This window comes from Terrapene carolina, unplaced genomic scaffold (assembly GCF_002925995.2).
Source record: "Terrapene carolina triunguis isolate 2854851 unplaced genomic scaffold, T_m_triunguis-2.0 Scaffold132, whole genome shotgun sequence".
NCBI lineage: Eukaryota > Metazoa > Chordata > Testudines > Emydidae > Terrapene > Terrapene triunguis.
The window spans coordinates 8,557,197-8,573,889 of NW_020664483.1; the positions used below are offsets into that span (position 1 = coordinate 8,557,197).

Consider the following 16,693-nt stretch of genomic DNA (forward strand, 5'->3'; position numbering starts at 1 on the left):
AGATTCAAGCATGTCCACTGCCTTTTAAAAAAAAAGTCTGATATTTGTTTTGTTAAAAAACAACGAACAAGTGTGCTGTGCCACGGGGCAGGATTTGCAGCTCTGCACTCCTGCCGACAGACAGACAGCCCTTCAGCAGATTGGGTGAGTATGGTTTTCTGTATCTCCATCTCCTGGGTCTCTGGTAGTGTTACCAGAGAAGGGGAATTCATGGATTCAAAGTCCAGAAAGGACCATTGTGATCATCTAGTCTGACCTCCTGTAGCGCACAGGCCAGAGACCTGCCCCCCAAATAATTCTTCGTGCATACCTTTTAGGCAAAAAGCATCCAATCTTGATTTTAAAATGGTTGCACTATGACCCTCGGTAAATTGTTCCGCTGGTTAATTACCCTCATTCTCAAAAATGTATGCCTGCATGTATCTAGCTCCAGCTTCCAGCCACTGGATCGTGTTCTACCTTCCTCTGCTAGATGAGAAGAGCTGCACTTGTATGAGAAGCTGGCAGAGGGGATTACCGGAGAGAGATAGGAGAAGCCACAGGAGGAGAATGGGAGCCTGAGATGAAAGCGAGACTGAACAGGCTGATCTCCAGGGCCCTAAATGCGAATATAGGAGGAAGAGGGATGAGGTTTGCAAGATGAGAGGACCTAGTGGAGGACTAACAAAAGTGACAACCACTGGTTGATCTTGTCACAGATCTGACTACAAGAGTGACCAGAAACTGAAAATAACTTTCACACAAGGGATAAGTTTAAAAGGAAACGGAATTGAATTCCCCAGGCAGTGGTTAGGAGAGAGAAGCTAAGGAATGATTTCCCTTTCTGTAACACCCGTGTTATCCTTATTTGTAAACACTATGCTGTAGCTCAGTCACAAGATACAAGCTTGATGCAGGAATCACTGGGTAACAGATGTTCCTGGATGCAACAGAACCATTGTGCTTCCACTGCAGGGTGAAGCTGGCCACAGAGCGAGTGTGTGTAGTCCATGGGCTGCAACATCAGCTGCACTGAAGTAGTCTATATCCTGTCTGGGGGATGGGGTAGGGGAAGGGGAATTCTGCCCCTCTTAGCCCTGCAGAAATCCTCTGTGCCAAGCCTATTCTCAGACTTCACCCATGGGTCAAAGATGTGCCTCTAGATAAACTCTTGGTAATGCCTGTGCATTGGTACAGCCTGACTCTGAAGCAATACCACCCCCTCACCTCAGAGGCTGGACACAGGCATAACTAATGTCCAGTGGATCACTCAAAACCTCAAGCTATTATGCTGTTTCCATGATAGAACTGTCAGATGGAAAACAAGACTACTAGAGCCAACATGGTCAAGAGTGGCCTCTGATTCAGATATCACTCAACTGTGACATGAACAAGAGAAAGTAGGGGCTCTAATATGACTTGAAGGCACCGCCCCATACTGGGGCAGAGTGAGGGGCTCATCACCTCAAGGGGAGCTCTGGCAGACTCACATCTCAAAGACAGGTACCCTGCCTCCCAGAGCTCCAGGTAATGCAGCCATCCTTGGAGAACATAGCATTGTGCTTCCCTCCATGCCTGGCCAGTGTGGAACAAGTTGCGAGGAGGTAAATGCTGACTGTGGCACTTGTCTTACACACCATAAACACAGGGACTACTACTGTGCTCAGCCCTAGTGCAGGTGTGTAAGGAATGGATATCCCTTGGGTCCTTCCCCAGCCAAAGTATCTGCACGGGAACCAGGCACACACACACTCTCTAAAGCATCTAAACAAATATTATGAATGTAGGTCCCAAGTGTTCATTTGTTACCTAGAGGCAGATCTTGTTACTTCTTTGTAGACAATAGTTTTAGACCTCATTAATATTGTTTCTCTCAATTGATATTTGAGTGCATTCTTAATTATACTATAGGCAGTGAATGCCCTGCTATTCCTTCATCTTTATAATACGGTTTCCTGTACTGCTATCCATTAGTCAATCATTGCAATTTAGGCAACAAATAACACACCTCTTACAAAAAGTTCTAGGCACCCTAGCAATTAATCAGACTGAGAATCACAAAATAACCATCCAGCAGCCAATAAATAAATAAATAAAATAAATAAAAATCAAAGGCAAATAATGAATTCAGCCAGCCAATATATTGCAATATTACAGAATTTTGTCATGCTAGCGATCTCCTATGCATGCAAATAATCCCACAGGTGAGTAAACATTCATCCATGAGAATAAAAAGTTTCTCAAGCCTTACTCTTGAATTTAACTCAATTAAATTTCACCCCCATACTTTTTAAAGTCCCTAACTGACTAAGAGCCTAAGTCCCATACAGGTAAGTGCCTAACTCTAATGACAGTCAATAGGACTTAGGAATTTAAGTCTGTTTTGAAAGAGAGACTTAGGAAAAAAGATATAAACAGACTGATTCACGGACCACACCAAATAAGCATGCGACATGCTTCATAAAAGCCACCTTCTAATCTACCCTGTAGCAGCCTGATCATTTAAAGCTTTTGTCAAATTGGTCAGTTTCTCAAAGACACTGCATCTCTAAGCAATACAAGTAAGATACATTTAAACAATTACAAGCCATCAGAGACTTGTCATTGTCAGGGTTTCTTTTAAACCACACAATACCTTGTTTATGGTTGAAAATGCCTTCATTCGCCACACCACAGCACAGCAGGGTGTTTCTTGATAGCTGGCCCATGAGCAATATCTAATAGAGATGCACAATGGAACAAATAAAAAAACCAAAAGACAACAAGTGCTTGGAGAGAAATAGTAAGAGCTGGTACGGAATTACCAAACTGGGATTTATTTACTCCAGGGAACAATACTCATTCTTCTCACTGCAAACTACTCTTGCACAAGAGCCCATTTCCACGTGTCGTTTGACATGTTTTTTCCTAATTTAGAAGCCTTGTGGCATTCAGTGGATTTTAATGCACAGTAATTTTGAACTGAGCCATCATAAGTAGTTTAAATGAACATATTGTAGGCACTCTATTATCTTTAAATATATATATTAAGTTACCTGCAGGTTCCCTGCCATTTATTGATTGTCAAGATGCTCTACATACTAATGAAATTTAAATATTTGGTTTCTAATTTTTTTTAAATAAAAAGTATCCAGGATTTTCACATCTGAATAGCGATGTTGAGTGCCCAATTTAAGACATCTAAAAAAGAAGCTTGATTTTAAAGGCAGTGCTGAGCATCCTCCACCCAATCATGAGAAGGTGAGTACCTGAAATTTGGACACACTAAAATCACCAGTTATTTCTGAAAATAAGCCAAGGATGTTTTGCTTACTGCTATATTATATTACATTATAAAAATACATTACAGGAGCAGAGAGTCGTCACCATTTATTTGAATGCTTTGAATTAGGAGAAAAATTCCGGCTACGTTAGGAAGATGCAACACTGTCAAGAATAAAGATGGGGATTTATCAGGGAAAGAAGATATGATATGGTTGGAATGCCTGAAGGGAATACCAAAGCCAGAGGTCTGAAAGACATTTTACTTCTGAATATTAAAAATTGTCAACGTTTTCATAATTGAAGCAATTATAGCATAATAGTTGCACAGGTATGAAATCATAAGTCTGCCAAGAGAGCAGACAAATTATTTGGAAAGAAGCACTGCAATTTGATATATCAGCTGCCATCTTCTCCGCATTAAGGGACAGATCTTCAGCTGGAGGAAGCAGACACTGGCCCATTGAACTTAGTGGATCAACACCAATTTACATCAGCAGAGAATATGGCACTATGGATTTAGGATACCTTTAAAAATTAACGCTTTCATTTTAATCCACCTAAATCCATTTCACCTACATCTCACTTGCTGGTGGATAGAGACAAAGACAGCATTACAGGTGTGCCAATGACCAGGCAGGTTGCAAATAACAGTTCAGTGTATATTTAATTCAATTCACAGGGAAGATCAAACATTCTGCACATTATATAGGTTATATTTATAATTTCTCTTAGTGAGAAGAGTCCCCGCCCCCTTCACCTAATAGTGGAGGGTGCCTGCAAGTAAAGCCACAAACAAAATGGGTAAGTTGGAGCAGAGGCGTCACAGCTTGAGTCTGGCTCTCCGACCACCCACAGAGGGACTCCAGGAGCACAGCATATGTTTGAAGACATGCGTGCCATGTGTCTATGCATCCCTAACAAGCAGGATGTGGAAGAGTTAGAGGTAAGAGGCAAGAGACAAGAACCAAAAGAGATGCTGGTTTAGTTCCTGGCTCTGCCACAAACTCCCTAATGTGAACTTGGGCGAGTCATTTAGTCTTTATGCCTCAGTTCCCCCATTTGTGAAATGGGAATGATACTACTTCTTCCCCCTACTCCCCCACCTTTATTCATCTATTTAGACAGTAAATTTTTTGGTACAGGGACTAGATATTTGTACAAGACCTAGAACAATGGGGAGCCAATCTCAGCTGCAGCTTTCTGGCACCATGATAAGCAAACAACAATAATGCAGATTATTCTCCTGCCACGAATAAGCAGTCTTCTCAAATGTTGAAGTGGGTGCTATGGCCAACCAGAATATCAGCACACAGTTAACACCACTTCTGTGACAATAGTCCGAACCTGGTGAGGTTGCCAAAAAATCTTTTGATGATCTGGGCTATAACATAATACATACACACATTAAGATATATGCAGTAATACTACTCATACATAAAGGTAATCTCGGCCTTCCTGGAAAAGGATTACCTTCATTTTTCACTTTTTAGGATGGTCTGTGTTATGTTGGCTATCAAGGATCTGTTCTCTTTTCTCCACCCATTTTTGGAGTACACTTTCCATTAAGACAACTTTTATAGGTAACTATTGATAATCAGTGATTAATAGTCATGCTTCCTAAGGAATCAGAAATGAATAGACACGCTTTCTAAGAAAGTGCGGCAGTCTGTATTAGTTATTGTAGGGTTGCTATTAGCACAAGTTTGTTTGCACTCCAGGCGAAGGGCTTTGCAGCAAGTAGCTGCACATTTAATCAATATTTTAAAAAATTAGCCCCACCCAAAGTATTAGAAATTAACCCTAACAAATGTGGTGATAGTAATAGAAATATTTTAAACCTTTGTACAGGTTGATCATCTTAATTGCAGGTTGTTGTGCAGCATGACACAGTGTACCTACTAAAAGTATGCCTGGAAGAAAGACATTTGTAAACTCTACAGTGAAGTGCAGATGCTTACACTATGTTATTACTACTTGGATATTTGTCTCTATTGATCTGTAAGAGCATTTGGAAAGTCAATTGTCCTTTCTTTCCTTACTATATATTGTCAAGCAATATAATGGTTCTTCCCGAAGTGTTTACTAGAGCTCACTCTTTCATCCAACTAATCCAGAAAACTTCCCACAATCTTTTGCGAAGAACACTGAATTATTATAAAAACACTGTTCACTTAATCCTTCCCATTAGGCTGTTCAGTGATGACTGAATCTCAAAAAAGTCTTAGAGCCATTGCATGCAAATATTTTAGGGCTAAATGAGATGTGTCACCTACATTTTGGATTTTTACATCACAATTTGTCATTCTGACTAATAGGTCTTGCTCACCCTTGATTTGACTGGTTGATATTGATGTAAGTAAGTTTTGATGAAAGTAAGCTTTCTGGAGAAATCCAGATCTTTCACCTTACTGCAGTGACAGCTCTTTCTAGGAGGCTTCTGTAGCCATCAAAAAACTGCAAGAACAAGCAACATGACATGACACAAAGTTAACAAGAACTGGACTGGATGTTAGTAATGGGAAATTTTACCAGAGATGAAAATGAACAGTCCTACTAAAATCAGTAGCCATCGAAAACTCTCATCAGTTGATGTTTATTCAATGACCTATATGAAACAACTTTTGGTCTCAATCCAGTGGACAGGTGTCTGCATCCCAGACTGCCTCAATGACACCTTAAAACAAAGGCCATGGATTAAAATTCAGATGGAGGCAGATTTACTTTTTCACCTAGAATGGTCCCTCAGACGAAGCATTCAGTCAGTTAGTTACAAGACGTCTTGCTGTGCCTAACATTTTCCCGTATTTTGGAACGGCATGTTCTACTTGAACGGTACAATTAGATTTTTCTGGAATGAGGCAAAGGGACACTTTGGGCCTGCAAAAAAGAAAACACAAACAAAAACAGAAAAACAAAACAAAATAAAATGAGGAGTGTTGGCAAGACAAAGCTCTCAGCTTTGAACAGATGAGATGGTTACCAGGAAAAAATCGATTTATAAATGCCAAAAGTAGCTGCTGAAGAACCAAATCCAGAGTTAATACAGCTATGACATTTTCAGGGAAACTGTCAAAATGTCAGTACATCCCTGGGAGGCATCTTTATGGTTGACCAAGCTAACTGTATTCCCTCCTGGGAATCCTGGGAGTTGGCGCAATTATAATTTTGCAGAGAATGTCTAGAGGAAGGTACCTGGGGCCTTTTGGGTTGAGCATACGTAGGCTTGGAAGGATTTGACTTCTATTGGTGAAATAGACATTTATCAAATGCGCACAAACTGAGGAAAAAATATTTGCATTGATAAAAGAAATGTACAGATGGGCAAAGTGAGAAAAATGATGCTTGAGAACTTTAGTTTGATTTAAGGATATGTACGTAGCATATTTTGATGTGGTGTTGACAATTTGTGTTTTAATTATTATAATGCTTTAACTTTTTGAATCTCAGCATCATCAATAATTGTTTCACTCCCTCCCATAATTTTGCACAACTGAAAATTTAAATCTATAATTGGAAAATACTCAAAAAACAAACATCTATAGCAGGGGTCAGCAACCTTTCAGAAGCGGTGTGCTGAGTCTTCATTTATTCACTCTAATTTAAGGTTTCGCGTGCCAGTCATACATTTTAACATTTTTAGAAGGTCTCTTTCTATAAGTCTATAATATAGAACTAAACTATTGTTGTATGTAAAGTAAATAAGGTTTTTAAAACGTTTAAGAAGCTTCTTTTAAAATTAAATTAAAATGCAGAGCCCCCCGGACCAGTGGCCAGGACCCGGGCAGTGTGAGTGCCACTGAAAATCAGCTTGCGTGCCGCCTTTGGCACGTGTGCCATAGGTTGCCTACTCTGATCTATAGTAACCCCCACCCCCCAAAAATCTACTCCTGCAAAGCCTAAAAACATAACTTCAGAGGTAACTCTGTAAAGCAGTGTGCAAAGGCAGGTAAAATCCTCTCCAGTAGTTTGAGAACCCTTATTTTTTTGATGGGGAGGAAATATTGCACTTCAGAGAGGTTGCGCTCTTCATATCTTTAATAGGAACTACTTGCGCTTTTGCCTCAGAAATCTCTGGCCAAGATGAAGGGTCTTTTACTGTCTTTTGCCTTGAAAGAATTCAGATCCAACTATGTCAACGTGTGTCAAAGGAAGGCCTCAAACATGCTTGCCCATGACAACGGAGTGCCAGCCTGGGGAGAACGGCAGATACCTGGGTGATGAGTGCAGTATAAGAACCTGAATAAATAGAATAGAAACCTTGTCTTTAATGGAAAACTCCCCCCACCATAAACAGAGGGGGGTCGTTCTAGAAGTCAAAAGCTTCACTTACCTCTTGAGTGGCCTCTAATTCTAGACTGGTAGCTGCCTGCATGATGGCCATATTCTAAATACTGTAGCTAGACCTCAGGACTCTGACAGGCAAGTATCCCTTGATTCAGAGTATTCAATTCAGATTCCCCCTATGGAAGGGATTCAGGCTTCAGCAATGATCATCTGCACAGTGAAGCCCGAGTGCTCTTCTTTTGTGCCGGTTTCTTTCACAACACGGTTTATGTGAACGATACAAAATATCATAGTTGCTGTTAGTGTTACTGTCCCTCCTTGAAGCATAGATTATTGCAGAAAACATATGGCCCTGATTTAAAAAAAAAAAATTCTTAGTGTGATTCTTACCCCTTCCTGGTCAACTGAGCTAACCAAGTTCCAACCCAGCACTTGAGAATTAGTGCATTGAGGGGACAGCATTTTTTTTATCATCCCGTTTGTGTTTTTAAATGTATGTATTCTTTCACCTCTACTACCATCACATCGATTTCTTGGGGAAGAAGAGAATATGTAGTTCTTTAAGGAACGTTTTCCTATCAAGCCACCAATACCAAATGATTGCAGGTGATGGTTAGTAAGTGAAGTGGACCCAACATAAAGAGTTTTTAGGGCCCAAAATTACAGGTGGGTACCATATATTTCAGATTTGAGAGGATGGTATGCTGCGGATTTCCCCCCCTTCCCCAAAACATCAGAAATGGCCCCAACTAGAGATGGGATGCTGGATAGGGTGGGCCAGTGCTGGAGGTAGCATTGAGCATCTTCTCTCTCATGTACTTGGCTGGCTGGTTCTTGCTCAGGGTCTAACTGAGCGGCATATGTGGCATCAAGAAACAATTCCCCCACCTCATCACCCTAGTGGGTGAGCATTTCACAATCTTTAAATGTGTTTAGCCTCAACCCTCTCCAGGAGGTAGGGTAGTGCGGTTATTCCCATTTTACAGATGGGGAACAGAGGCACAAAGAAGCTAAGTGATTTGTTCCAGGTCTCAAAGTCTGTGGCAGAGCAGGGAACTGCCTACGTCTCCCAAGTCCGAGGTTTAACATCCTAATCACTAGATCATGCTTCCTATTATTTAAGGAGGACAGCAGTGCCTACAATCCTGCACTAAGATGAAGGCTGCATTGTGTCAGACCTTATACAAACACAGTGAGACACTGATTGTCCTGGAGTGTTACAGTTCAGATAACAAACAGGAGAAAGGATCAAGGTGGGGGCAACAGCAGCACAGAGGGGAAGTGATGGAGCAGGTGAGTGACAGAGCTGGGAACAGAACCCAGACCTTGTTCAAGCAGCCAGTCTGCTCAGCCAATTCTGTGCTTTGGGAGGGGTCACTGTAGCATCCCTCACGTGATCTTCCATTGCTACCAGTCTGGAGGCAAAAGTTCATTTAAAACCATCATAAACTGGTGGTGAACAAAGGACCGATGGGGAAGCTATGTAATTAAAACACACAAATATACTGTATATAGATATGTCAGGACATTTCACCACTGTATTCTAGACCTCTGATGGAGTGCGATTTTACAAGCAAGCGTTTAGGAAGGCTGCATTACTCAATGTGAGGCATTTCAAACCACTGGCGATAAAGATTCTACAGTACTAGGCTGTTCTCTATATGCCATGATGTCACAGAAGAGCTATTCCATTTTACTGAGTTTTACTAAGCGTTATTGGGACTATTTGTCATAGCTCTCCTGTAAAACCTAACAACTGACTTAGCACAGGTCCTCTGTACAGTGCTCACAGCCAGGTGTAAAGTGTTGAAGGTGAACTAAAATAGCTCCTTTCCACCTAAAACTAGCTGATTTCAGGTCTCTTCTGGGCTAGAAGGAAGTTTATGTCTTCTAGGAAGCTGGCAATCTGCTCTTTCCAATGGTTTGAAGCTTGTTTTTGGCTCCTCAGGGTTGTGAGACACTGCACCTTAAACCTACTGCTAGTGCAGAACTTAATTTGTCCAACCCAGGCCTCAGCCTGTGTGTGTCACTTAGAGGAGGGGAAATAGGGAACATTATTAAGAACATAAGAATGGCCATACTGGGTCACACCAAGGGTCCATCCAGCCCAGCATCCAGTCTGCCGACAGTGACCAATGCCAGGTGCCCCAGAGGGAACGAACCTAACAGGTAATGATCAAGTGATCTCTCTCCTGCCATCCATCTCCACCCTCTGACAAACAGAGGCTAGGGACACCATTCCTTACCCATCCTGGCTAATAGCCATTAATGGACTTAACCTCCATGAATTTATCTAGTTCTCTTTTAAACCCTGTTACAGTCCTAGCCTTCACAACCTCCTCAGGCAAGGAGTTCCACAGGTTGACTGTGCGCTGTGTGAAGAAGAACATCCTTTTATTTGTTTTAAACCTGCTGCCCATTAATTTCATTTGGTGGCCCCTAATTCTTATATTATGGGAATAAGTAAATAACTTTTCCTTATTCACTTTCTCCACTCATGATTTTATATACCTCTATCATATCCCCTCTTAGTGTCCTCTTTTCCAAGCTGAAAAGTCCTAACCTCTTTAATCTCTCCTCATATGGGACCTGTTCCAAACCCCTAATCATTGTAGTTGCCCTTCTGCTAGGTTGCTTAAAATAAAAAAAAAAAAAAAAAGGTGGGGGGCAGGATGGTTTGAAGCTACTTGTTGGAGAATTGGAATGTGTACAAGTAAACGGAATATCTGAAGAGCAAATCCCATTAATTCCACCACCCCTGGGCACAGAAGGTCTGACAGACAATGGAAGTGGAGCAGGTGACTGAACTGGAGCAGAGTCTCGTGGGATTCCATTCCCACCAGCATTGAAAGAGGTTTTGGGGATGAGGTTAGGGCTGGTCTAGGGAATCCCTAATTACACAGATCCAACAGCTAAACTCCTGTGGGCAGGAGGTGGGTAGAGGGAGAACAGAGAGGGGAGCAGGTGTGACATGCTGTTTGCCTCATGGAGGGAGCAGCCCTTTGCCCATGGCACGCTGGAGGAGTACCAAGCTGTCAGAATCAGTTCTGTGTTCAGAAATAATGAAAATCCCAGAGCTGCAGATAACAGTGCTTGGTTTGTTTCCCTCTAGAACTCTTGTTCTCCTCCCGCCCACTACAAGGTTACTTATTATTCCATCACTTGCAAAACAAGGAAATTTAGCACAGCATCAGCAATTTCAGACAACAATGTTGCATAAATCAAACAGCATAATAGTGGTCTGTGCAGCCAAATGATACTTGGGTTGATGTGTACTGATAAACAGGAAACATTTGATTCACCAGCATAGTGTTTTTCATAAAACAAAGCCATTCAATAGATACAATTCTTACTTTAGCTTAAGAGAAAAGCCAAAAAACAAAAACAAGAAAACCCCACCATTCCAGATTGCAGAGGCAGGAAGATGAGGGATTGGAGGGACTCTCCAAAAAAAAAAAAATTCCTCGTGCAAATGAAGTTCTGCAGGATTTGTGTGTTTGTACAGCACTTTGCACAGTAGCTTCTTGGTCTGTCAGTGGGGATCCTAGATGCTGCTGTAATAATCAGGCTTTTTTTTTTTTTAATGTGATCTTTATATCTCAATCTCATTTTCTTGGTGCTAGTGGTAAAGCTGAGCAAAAAACTCAGTGAATAAAAAGACCCTGATCCAGCACTTCAGTGTGTGCTTGCTTTCCTGGACCAGGGCCTGTGAATAACATTCACCACCATGATTTTAAGACCGATATATGTACACTGCACACACACACACACACACACACACAGGATGTAAGAGACTAATAGCCAGCAACATTCTGAAAGTTAAAGGTGGTTAAAGGTGGTGTTTAAAGATAGTTCTAAGAAGTTTAGGGCACTACTGGTACCAGAACTCAGCTTCTGCTCTGTTTACATATCAGAAACAAGCAGAATTGTTAGTTTTGAGATGACAGGGCCTAATCTAAAGTCTACTCAAATCCATGAGAGTTTTCTCATTCAGTTCAATGGATTTTGGATCAGGCCCATGGAGGGTCTTGTCTGGTTTCCATTGAAGGCAGTGGCAAAATTCTCATTAATTTAGGATTTCTGTACATCTACAGTTGTGAAGGCTTCACAATTCAGTCCCTGGGGGAGGGGATAAGCAACTAGTGTGCACGGTGTAGGCGCCATTAACCCCCCATCAATGAACATTCCTGGCACTTTTCCCCTTCACCCCAGCTCACAAAAGGAAGGGGAAAGTCACAAGCTTCATACAACACCAATATGACCTTGAGAGGTAGGGCAGCTGTGTGATTACTGCATAGTGTGTCACTCGGCAGCTAGTACTGAAGTGTTGCTCCCCCTGCAGCTCCTTACGGGGGAGTTTTGGCCAGTGGATCTGCACAGTCACAGACCAAGTGGCTTTGCCCTTCCTCCTCCCCTTGCTTCCACACATGCAGGCCAATTGTCTGCCTTGCCGTGGACAGATCTTCACTACTCTGTGGCATGCCCCTTAAGATGCAACAATACACCAGTTCTACCCTTGCTTTTGAGACTTTGCATAGCCACACGAGTTCAGGCAGAATTGGCTCCCAACTGTTTAAAGAAATGGAAAGCTAACACAGAGGCCTTCCTGACAAAGATGTTCCGCTGATCATTGAGTGTAATCAGCTCTGCATAACTCAGCAGAAGAGTTCATTACAGGCACATCACACGCTGTTAGCCTGACAATGTCCACTAAATTACTAAACCCAAATACAATGGGGCTAGAGTCTGCCTTCACTTACACCCTATGCAACCCCGTTGGACTTTTAAAGGCGTCCAGTAGCTTGTCTTGATTTTAGCAATGCTGGCAGCATCTATGTACTCTTTTAAATGATGTCCAGCTTCTTCGTGATGAAAGCAGCAATGAGCCTTGCCTGGCTTTTCATGTGATTATGCAAAGCATGCTGTACTTTATAATACCTCTACTTTAGTAGTGCTAATAATACAGTTCATTGCCTGCAGCATACTATTTCTCCTTAGTATGCATCAGCTGAAGGCTTTAGACCAAAGTAATATAATCTCCTCCCATGTGTTTATTAACTGCAGTCTGTGCCTGAAAGGAACTGAATCATAGTAAAGCCCAGGGGCTCAATTCTCCCACGTAGGATAGGATAGAAGTAACTCAGATTGAAGTGAGTGGAAGTTACTCATTCTGCTTGGGGAGAGTCAGGGTCTGAATTTTTAGGATCAGCCATATATGATGTAGCTGTCAAGTGGACCTACCCTTTGTAAAGTGTTATTTAAAACTCAGTCATTCAATATATTAACTCAAAACACAGACAATAAGACAGTTACAAAGGAATGGAACAGGGGGTATTTGGTCCCTAGTGGTAATTTGCTTCCTATACAGGAACTGATTTATTGGCCCAGGCCTCCTTGGTAACATTATGAAAAAAGCTCTTATCCATTGGACATTCAGGGGCAAAATTTTGGACCCATGCAGCCCCAATAAGAGCAGAGTTAAGCCTCTACTGTAATACTGTGGTCTCTCATACTTCCCCTGCCACTTATCTTCAAAGTCTGCAACAACTTCTGCTTCAGAGGCATTGCTGAGTATGCTGCTAGTGCCCAAGGCTCTAATTCATCAGCAGCATTGATGTGAATGTTATCGGCTAGGTCATTCCAGTGACTCAATTGCTTTCAGAATGGCTTGATCCAACCCTCATTGGACTTCAGTGGGAGTCAGAATTGACCCTGGGACTTGATTGCTCTCACCTAGAGCCTCTGGAGGAAAAAAAAAAAGCTATCTAGAATTGTGTTCTTCTCTTTCCTTTTGTTGCTTTCAAAATGAAAACAATCCCCATTTCTATGTATTTGCTGTAATCATGTACCTAAACACATATACATGTAATAGGCTATTTAAAATGGATGTTCATACTTCCAACTTTGTAATAATTATAGAAAACCTAGTAGAGAAAGCCTGAGTGGCTATTCTTTTGTAATAAGACTAGCTAAATGAAAAGGGCCATCAGTGAAATACCTGCTTTGCGTCTGGTTTACATAACTAGTGTTTGCACATTAGCACTTTTACATGTTTAATGTGCCAAGTATTATGTGGTAAGGATAATATGCAATTGGACAATAAGAAAGTTCAGAAAATACTCATTACATATATTGGATCCATTTTTAGACCACATGACATTCTAAACATATGCAGAGTTGTCACTCCATTAAATTGGGGAGGAGAAATTCTCACTGAGAATAAGCATTTGTAAAAACTATCACATGACATGATTGTTCTCAGCTTCCTCTGTTTGCTGCCAGTACCTCCACTCTTGAAAAGGAAAATCAAGTCTCATCAGTTTTAATGTGCATCCCTTACTCAACATATTGTAAACCCTAACAAAGGCGGACTTGCAGGCTGTTTGTTGTGAACTGTTAGTAAAAATTCAAAGTTAAAAAAAAAAAGCATTAAGACTGACATTTCTCACTTGGAAGCCCAAAGAGCAAGTGTCTGTAAATAAAGTCTTCCTTAATTATGAATAAATTGTTTAGTGTTAAATAATGGTACATTCAGAGATGAAGTATTCAGTATGACATATGAATAGTTTGTTGCAATCAATTAGCAGCTATTTTCTCATTTAGAGAGACAAAGTTACATTACATACAAATAATCAGAACTCCGGTATTTGAAATGGTCTGCTAAACTGCTACAGGAAACAAGATATTTTCTCTTTAGCTTGATGATAGTAAATTTAATAGATGCCAATGGAAAGCTGAGGCAAATGCTCTGGACACTTGGTAATTAGAACAAAGAAACTGGATCACAGGGGAAAAAATCCCCAAACAAACAATGATCTTTGACACCCTGTTGGAGTCAAACTTAAACTCTTCAGTTTTTAAGGGAACATAATAGTATCTGCTTTCTTTGTGTTTATTTCACAGGAGCAAGAGATAGTCAAGAAGCCATGTGGATGTTCTACTCTGCACATTCTACCGTCTTCCAGCCCAAGTCTCTCTATTTATCCAAGGTGATTGAGTTTCATGGCTTCTACCACCAGTTCGCCACCTTAGATCTCCCTCTAAGAACTACTTCAGCCCCTGCCCTTCTCTTTAGCTTGAAGTCAGTGAAAACCTAAGCAAGATGACATCACAAATCTCCCACTCCCCTTACTACTACCTGTTACTTTTTCCACCTCCCCAGTCTTGCAGGCACCGAACTCTCACCTAGTCTCTACTTCTAATCCTTCCACTTCACCCCTTGACCATAGGCCCCTGCATCCTCAGATACCAGAACCACCTGTCCCTCCAATTATTGCCCCATCTCCTTTCACCTCTTACCTCATTGAATGGGCCACTGAGCGCTAAGTTCCTCCTATCTCCATCCTGGATCCTCTCATCTGGCTTGTGCTCCCATCACTCCACTGAAGCTACTCTTAACAATAGAAATAAACCCCTACTGGCTACATCTCTGGACCATACTTCATCTGCCTCATCCTGGCCACTGCTTTTTTCCTCTGACATCCTGTCCTCCCCTTGTCTTTCAAGGTACCACCCTCTCCTAGTTCTCAGACCTCTGCCCATTTTCAGTGTCTTCTCCTCCCTTTGAGCACTTTCTCTTCTCCCTTTTCTCTGGGTGATCTCACCTGAACTCCTTGGGGGCAAGGTCTGCCATTTGCTATACACGTGTATAGTGATGTGTATGATGGGGCCCCTGACCTCGTTGAGGTAGCAGGGCAGACAGGGATAGCACCAACACCATGCAAGAGGCGTGAAGGGGTTGTTACCAGCATAGCCCATTCATTAGGGCAGCAGCTATAAAGATGGGGAGATGGGTTGCAGTCTCACTTCTTGCCCGGAGTTGCTAGATGGATTTTGCCATCTTATTTCCCCACCCCTCACTTTAGCTGTATAGAGCCCAATTACTCAGGCTTGATGTGAGCTGAGTGAATGGCACCTTTCATGAATTAAGGAATTCAGATCTTCCATGTGGGATCACGTGCCATTGTATTTATCATCTCAGTTTCTTTTTTTTGCCATCAGATATTTAACCCAGTATTTCCCAGAGTGTGGGGTGGGTCTCCTTGGGGAGCAGGCCTGAAGGATTAACATAGTGGGTAGTACAGACAAGCCTCAACTGTTCTCCAAAGTCTCAGCTTTTATTAAAAAGAACAGGAGTACTTGTGGCACCTTAGGGTTGTAGCCCATGAAAGCTTATGCTCTAATAAATTTGTTAGTCTCTAAGGTGCCACAAGTACTCCTGTTCTTTTTGCGGATACAGACTAACACGGCTGCTACTCTGAAACCAGCTTTTATTAAGGAGAGTCTCAAGCTGTTATGGTCACAAATAAAATCTTCAAAATCTGAAGGCAGTGTCACTGCTGCAGACAATCCTTCTGAGTCTGCTGAGAGATTGAAATGCCAAGAGCTTGAAATGTTAGCTCTGAGGTTTGAACTTCCCCATTCATTTCATTGGATTTCTCAGATGCCAGCAATACTTTAAGTCAGTGCTGTTAGCTACATGCTTTGCTGGGCGAGGAAATGAGAGGAAAGGAAGTTTCATATTATGATGAGCTATACCAGCATTTCCCAGAGCAAGCGAGTGTGAATGTCTGGAGGATGACTTGTTAGGGAGTGTGAAAGATATATAGGCTTTTTCTGACAGACGGCAGGGTTTCAAGGGAAGTGCAATTGATTTTCATTTCTCTGCAGGCTCAGCTTTCAAAAAAGTTTCTCTCAAACTGGCTTAACCAATGGTTGTAGGTTGTAGGTAGGTGGTGTCTCATTATACTATTCCTACAATTGAATAGGTTGTAAGTGCTTTTAATCCCCATCCACAGTTTTCCAGGAAAGATTAACAGTACCTTGGACTCCCTAAAGTTAATAGGATGGTTCTCAGGGTACCTGGGACTGAGAATCACCTTGGTTCTCTCCCGCCTTTCCAGTGAAAAGTCTTGTCTGTGCTTAGCTAGCTGTTAGTTCCCTGACACCACCAGCCCGTCAGCCACTCAAGCACTCGCCTCTGGAGGCCTTACTTTGCCTTGCAGTTAAACAATAGGTGCGCCCCAGTCCAAGTCCTTGTGAAGCATTCCCCTGTGAGCTCCAGTCCCTGACACTGGCTACTCAACCGTCCGTTTTGCTGTCCCAAAAGGAGTAGTGTACACATCAGCTTGTAAGATTCAGCTCAGGACCAGCATTTTGCTTAACA

General features: G+C 41.9%; 1 protein-coding gene across 1 annotated transcript in view; it reads right to left on the reverse strand.

Moving 5' to 3' along the window:
- PAK5 (p21 (RAC1) activated kinase 5) overlaps positions 1-2,675 on the reverse strand; it is an 87,910-nt gene extending 85,235 nt beyond the window's left edge. Inside the window, exon 1 of the mRNA XM_026653227.1 lies at positions 2,615-2,675. The gene's annotated coding sequence lies outside the window, so the exon portion shown is untranslated. The remainder of the gene's footprint in view (positions 1-2,614) is intronic.
- Positions 2,676-16,693: the final 14,018 nt, after the last annotated feature.